A 6,560-nucleotide genomic window follows, 5' to 3' on the forward strand; every position below is an offset into this window, starting at 1 on the left:
TCAGTATATCGATGACCTTATGACATGCTAACTATATCTGAACTACATTTAGCATCGTTTCACGAGGCATTATCATTACAATTACTATTGTAATACAGATCACCATAAAGCCAATGTCTTAACATTTATATACATATCAAACACAATTTCACACACTTTCCAATTATTTCAACTATCACCATATCGAATCCATCATTCAAAGTTTGTAGGGAAAATATACAATTACCTCGATATATATTCATGTTTGATTCCAACAACCAAATTAATCTATGAAAGCAAATTGAAATTGAATTATAAAAGCATAAACTAGAAGTGACTATTCGTTAATGACTTTAACTTTTCCCTTATCTTGAGACCGATCCTACGTCGTCTTTAGCTATAAAAATTAAACCCAAATACAAAAATACTTTAATTACATAATTCAATAATATATAGATATTATTGCATTTTATTCACTTTAGTCCCTATATGCATTAATATCTGAATTACTTGTAACTTTCGATTTTCCTTATTGAATTGGAAACCAATTTCACATTTATTGAATAGAAACTCCTAGTTTTCAATTCATGACACATTTTTTTGACATATATCAATTTATTCAATTTAATCCCTAATATCATAAAATTAACTATATAAATTTAAGCTTGACTCAAGTTAGTTTAAATCTTTTTCCTATAATTTCAACCAAAATCTCATTTCATAGTAACTTGCATGAACTTAACTTTTAGACTCAAACATTTTATTATTGTTTCACTTAAATAAACTAATCAATTCCTAATTCCGTGGCTTGGGTTGTCATTATATGCCAACATTTACTAATTATTTATCAAAATTTTACAAGAAAAGGTCACTTACGTTGCTAGTTAGGCTCACGACAAATGAAAGAAGAAAATGGCTAAGTTCTCTCTCTCTCTCTTTTTTTTTTTTCTTTATGTTTCGGTTTGGGAAAGACGAAGAAGATGATGTTTTTCATCTTCTCTCTCCCACTAAGGAATGTATATATAATTAGTGATATAATTAAGTTAACCATGCCACTAATCCATCATTAACCATATATGAATTTGTATTATTATATGATAATTGATAGATAATGATGAATGAAGCCATTAATTCCTACTTTCATATTTTTAATATGGAATAATTATTTCTAAGGCCTTGATTAATAACTCAATAAGGACTTGTGAAATTTTCTAGTCATATTTTCTAATATTCTCATATGGACCCCACTAATTTTGCTAACCTTATAATATAGCCCATAGGCCTAAATCTTTAAATTCTTGATACTAAGTAATTAACGATTTTAGTTAATACCCAATCACTAAATAACAAGCCTCTAATACACCATCATGCCCATTCTCGGAGACTCTCAACTAAACTTTCCAGAATGACTCGATTCAAGAAATCTAGCCCAAAATTGAATTTTTGACACCGATAAAAATTGGGTCGTTGCAAGAATGCTATTTGAAATAACTACAAAGCCACTTGCCCATCCATGAAAATTGCTACAACACCAACACCAACAACATCTCATTCGACCCCTTTAAGCAACAAGGACGTCTCATTTAGCCTCTTTATGACAAAGAGTAAGCATTGCAAAAGAGGCAATCAACGTCCCCCTTGAGTAGCAAGTAGGGAATGTGGAGACTTGGCTTAAAATCAGGGGTGAAGCCAGGAAACTTTTTTAAGGGTGGCCGAAATTAAAATTTAATTTTTAATAGCTTAAATCTTTATAATTTTTAAAGGATTAAATCAAATTTTTATTATTTTTAGGGGGCCAAAGTATAATTTTACCTTTACTAATTTGAAATTTTAAACGGCCTAAATGAACAATTTTCCATTTTAAGGAGGTCGGGGACTCTGTCAGCTCCCTTAGATACGCCGCTACTTAATATTTGGAAAAGAAGCATCAGGAGGTCAAGGCAAGATTTCACCTCCATTGAGGAGTTGACTAAGGTGCACGGTCTCGCCTCCCTTACACCTTAGGAGACTAAGGCAAGAATTCTCATCCCCTTAGTAGAATTAATCGAAGGTCAAGTCGTGAGATCTCATCCCCTTGAAGGAATTGACTTAGGTATGTGGTCTCGTCCCTCTTACGCCTTTGAAGACCAAGATGAGAGATCTTATCCGCATTGATAGAATCAATAGAAGGCCAAGTTATGAGGCCTCGTCACCCTTAAAGAATCGGTTAAGATGTAAAGTCTCGTCCCCTTACTTTTTAAAGGCCAAGGGAAAATGGTCTCGTCCCTCTTGACAAAATCAATTGAAGAGCACAGACTCTTCACCTCCTTAATGCTAATGGCCACAGAAAATACTAGGTATAAAGGTTCATCAACTTTTCCATAATAAAAAAGCCTTTTTTTTAGGCCTAATCGGATTGCATGTGAAATGGCCTATATGGGCATAAAAAACCTCGATGTATGTTTTTATAATCAATGCAATACGCACTATACAAACATTAAAACAACAAGCTAACACGTGCAAGAAACTCCCTGATTTTATTATAACATAGCAAAAGCATGAAACTAAGTTCAGCAACAAAGTAGTTTTATTAATATCTACTCACAAAATGTATGTGATCATTTAAGAAAAAAGGGCGTGATTCATCAATAGAGGAAACATCCTTAGGAGAAGAGGATGATTCGCTAGCAACGCCTTCCCTTTCATGGTAGCACAAACATCAAAGTGCCACTTTTTTTTAAATCGGAGCTAAAAGGGCAAAACATGCCAATAGATTCAGGGATGCTACGCAACATGCTAAGCCTGATCCCACATAAATCAAGACCATGGGCGAATTGTATATTGCTCACGACGGTATCTTGAATGTTAACATTTTTAGAAAAAAGTTTGTTCCGCCTCTGCATAAGCACGATCGACAGTTGCCTACTACTACCTCAACATCATATTTTGCTTGAAACCTTCTTACAACCAACTTATTTTGCTTTTGACTGAGTCTCAAGACAATGGCCCTATTGCATGTACGCAAAAGCATTGCCATTCCTCTCTTACTCCGACAACAATCGCTCTTTCCAAAGATCGACTTCCTACTCACATGATTTTACCCGACGGTGTTCTTCTTCACATGAATTTGAAGTAGGTATTTCTAAGTTCTGTTTCGATATAATTAAGGGTTTATATGCATAAAATAAATCTTGGATCCCATATCAACTTAATTTGTATAATTTGTTGATACATCACATTCGTTGAGGCGAAGGGGTTTTATTTTATAAATTATTAGATTATTTAGAAGAAAAAAAACATGTGTTTCACTTGGGAAAAAGTCGGTTCAATCACCACATAACAACAAAAACAAGACTTCACTATTCCATGCATGGTAATAACTCGTTGAATTAAAGAATATTAATGATGGTAAACTAATTACTTTTATGATTACAGGTTCACTGTGATTTCATGATGAAAACAAAAATGCTGGTAAGTGGCGGTCACAAAACAGAAATATATGAATAAATATTTGGTAGATAATAAGGGAGTTGAGATTTTATTTCTTTTTTTTCATCAATTAATATATTAAATAATTATTCTATGTAAGGTTAATTAAGGTAAATTAATTTATTTGGTATATATAATATTTTTATTTATTTGTATTATTATCTCAAATTTTTATGTCATGTTATTTTTAGGTTTAATCCACCAATTGATTTCTAAACTATCTTTTTTTTTCTAACTTACTTCATATTTTTTGGTCACAAGTGCTACCTATTTTTTTTTCAAGTTGATATCTCTGTTAGTTAAATTATTAAATCTATTTTGAAAAAAAAGCTTAACTGACAAATTGGTACCTAAACGATATTTTTTTTCTATTTTAGTACCTAAATTATATTTTTTCGAAGTTGGTACCATTGTTAGTTCAATTGTTAGTTAAACCATTAAGTCTATTAAAAAAAAAGATAACCAATTAACAATTGACCTGTGGAAAAAAAGGAAAAAAAATATTATTTACTCTTATATATATTTTTTATTTTTTCTTTCTTCAAAACCAGACTGACGGCTGAATCAGTCAGGGCAAGAATTTTTGATTCGGTCAAATTGTCTGATATGATCAAATAAATTATTAAAAGATTATAAAATAAAAATATTAAAAAATAAAAAGCGGTTCAACTGATTTTTTTAGCTTGGTTTTATTAGTTTATATTGATTCATGGGTTATTCGGCGCAACTCCATCTCCAGATTAGTACCCTGATTGGTTCCTGATCCAGTTGGTCCAACCGACTAGTTTGGTTTTGCAAACTTTGGTTTTAATCAATGAAATAACTTTTTCGATCTCGTTAGATAATGTAAGTAGACAGTGAAGTTTGAAAACAAATTAATTGTTTGCGTCTCAATGTTAGGAGAGAAAATCTTTAACATTGGTGGTGTTGCCGGACATTATAAAAGAAGAAAAAAGAAAAAGAAAAAATAGAACAAAAAAGAGAGAAGGAAATAATGTAAAAGAATTAGAAGATATTTTTAAGTTTATATGAGCTGACGATTTATTATTGCCTGAATTTTTTAATAAATATAACATTTTGGTGTAAAATGAATAACATAAGAATAGTTCATATAACACTTGTGACAATAACAATTTAAGTATCAATTTGAGAAAAATATTTAGTTCAAGTACTAATTTGTTGATTAAATCTTCTTTTAAAATAGATTAAATGATTCTACCAAAGATGCCAAAAAAATAAAAAAAAAATAAAGTTTAAATACCCATATGTGGATTAAAACTTATTTTTATTTTTAACGATACAAAGTCAAATAATATGAGATGATACCAATTGAAATAAATATAAAAGTAATATTCCTATTCAAAAATAAAAAATAAATAAATGAGTGGTAATTGCACGTGCAACCGATTGGTCCCCGGAGAGTAGAATTATTGGCATCCCTCCCTCCCTGTCATTAAGGGCATTCAACCGTGCGTGCGGTTTAACACCAAAGCTAAAGAGACAGTCACATGTGATATAGTATTATTTCATTTATGTGTCTATATCTAAATCTAAAAATTGTATTCAATTTGTGTCTCACGTCACCAGCTCATTGTTAAATTTGTCAAAAAATTATCACTTCAATCTTTTAATATTGCCATCTTTAATTTTTTTAATTTCATCATTTAGTTTTTTTTTTATATTTATTACATATATTTTGGGTATGATAAATTCTAGTTTAGTATAACGCCTTTAAATGACTTGATACCATGAATTAACTAAGTACCAACTCAATCGGGAAAAAATGAAAATATTGTCACTTTATACAATAAAATATATTATTTTGAGTGTGGTTTTGTCATTCTATATCTTTTATATAAAAAATAACACATATAATCAAATTTGAAATTCATACAAATTTTAGTTCTTCTCATTTGTACGTTGCTATTCAACCAAAGTTTCACTTGTTTTTTATATCATATATTTGTTACATAATTTTGTTTTCACACATATTATGATCGTACCATAAACTAGTTATATACAGTGGCGTATCTAAGGGTGCTAGCAGGGGCCCTAGCCCCCCTAAAATAGAAAATTATTCCTTTAGGCCTTTTAGAAAATTTTAAATTTTAAATTAATAAAGGTAAAATTATACTTTGGCCCCTTTAAAAATGATAAAAATGATTTAATCCTTTAAAAATTATAAAGATATAAGCTATTAAAAATTACAATTTAATTTCAGTCCCCCTAAAAAGTTTTTCTAGTTTTGCCTCTAGTTATATATTAAGCACTTTAATCAGTTAGTGTCATGAGTCAATCAAACAACAACTCAATTGAGTAGAGATTAAAATGCCATTACTTTAAAAATAAATTATATCATTTTGAGGATATTTTTATTTTTTGTTTTATATAAATTATATTTGAACCAAAGACAATAATTTTCAACATTTTTACTTTATCATTTCAACAAAATTTCAACTAATTTTTATATCAAATTTTATAAATATATTTGATTCTGGTCGAAGAGGTGAAACAAATACAATACATCATAAGTTGAAGCAATTACAGAATAAATTTAAAGATTAAGAATGAAGGAGTATTACTTTAAGAAAAATAAATATTAAATGTACGAAGAGTACAAAAATTTAAAACATATTTAAATTTAAATAAATGCTTTATACAATAAAACTTCAAAAATAACTATCATTTACCATCATCATCATTATTATTTTGGTGAATAAGAAATAGAAAAAATTACATTAACTTAAGATATGTGGTATCTCCTGTGGAGATTCTTCCATAATAATCAAGTCATTTTCTCTATCAAAAGCCATTTTAGCTATACAATCAGCGTTCTTGTTGCTATATCTAGGTACATATTGTAGAAGCCAATTCCCAACTTTCATCAATAGCTGTTGAATCCGCCTGATCAATGCAAAATTTGAATATGTCTTGGTAAACATTTGAATAGCCTTCACATCTTCCATACTATCAATCTAAATCATGACTCTATCAAACCTTTTACTCAACAAAGCATTTGGACTATCTAAGATTCCCTAAAGTTCAACCTCAAATACTGACCAATTTCCCAAGCACCTGTTATAACCTAAGATCCACTTACCTCCCTAATCTTT

General features: G+C 29.7%; 1 long non-coding RNA gene across 1 annotated transcript; it reads left to right on the plus strand.

Annotated features, from left to right (window-relative positions):
- Window positions 1-1,761: 1,761 nt before the first annotated feature.
- LOC121223791 (uncharacterized) lies at window positions 1,762-4,491 on the plus strand. Its single transcript, XR_005921139.1, has 2 exons — window positions 1,762-3,090; window positions 3,394-4,491. It is a non-coding gene; the product is annotated as an uncharacterized lncRNA (long non-coding RNA).
- Window positions 4,492-6,560: the final 2,069 nt, after the last annotated feature.

Source organism: Gossypium hirsutum, chromosome D11 (assembly GCF_007990345.1).
Source record: "Gossypium hirsutum isolate 1008001.06 chromosome D11, Gossypium_hirsutum_v2.1, whole genome shotgun sequence".
Classification (NCBI taxonomy): domain Eukaryota; kingdom Viridiplantae; phylum Streptophyta; class Magnoliopsida; order Malvales; family Malvaceae; genus Gossypium; species Gossypium hirsutum.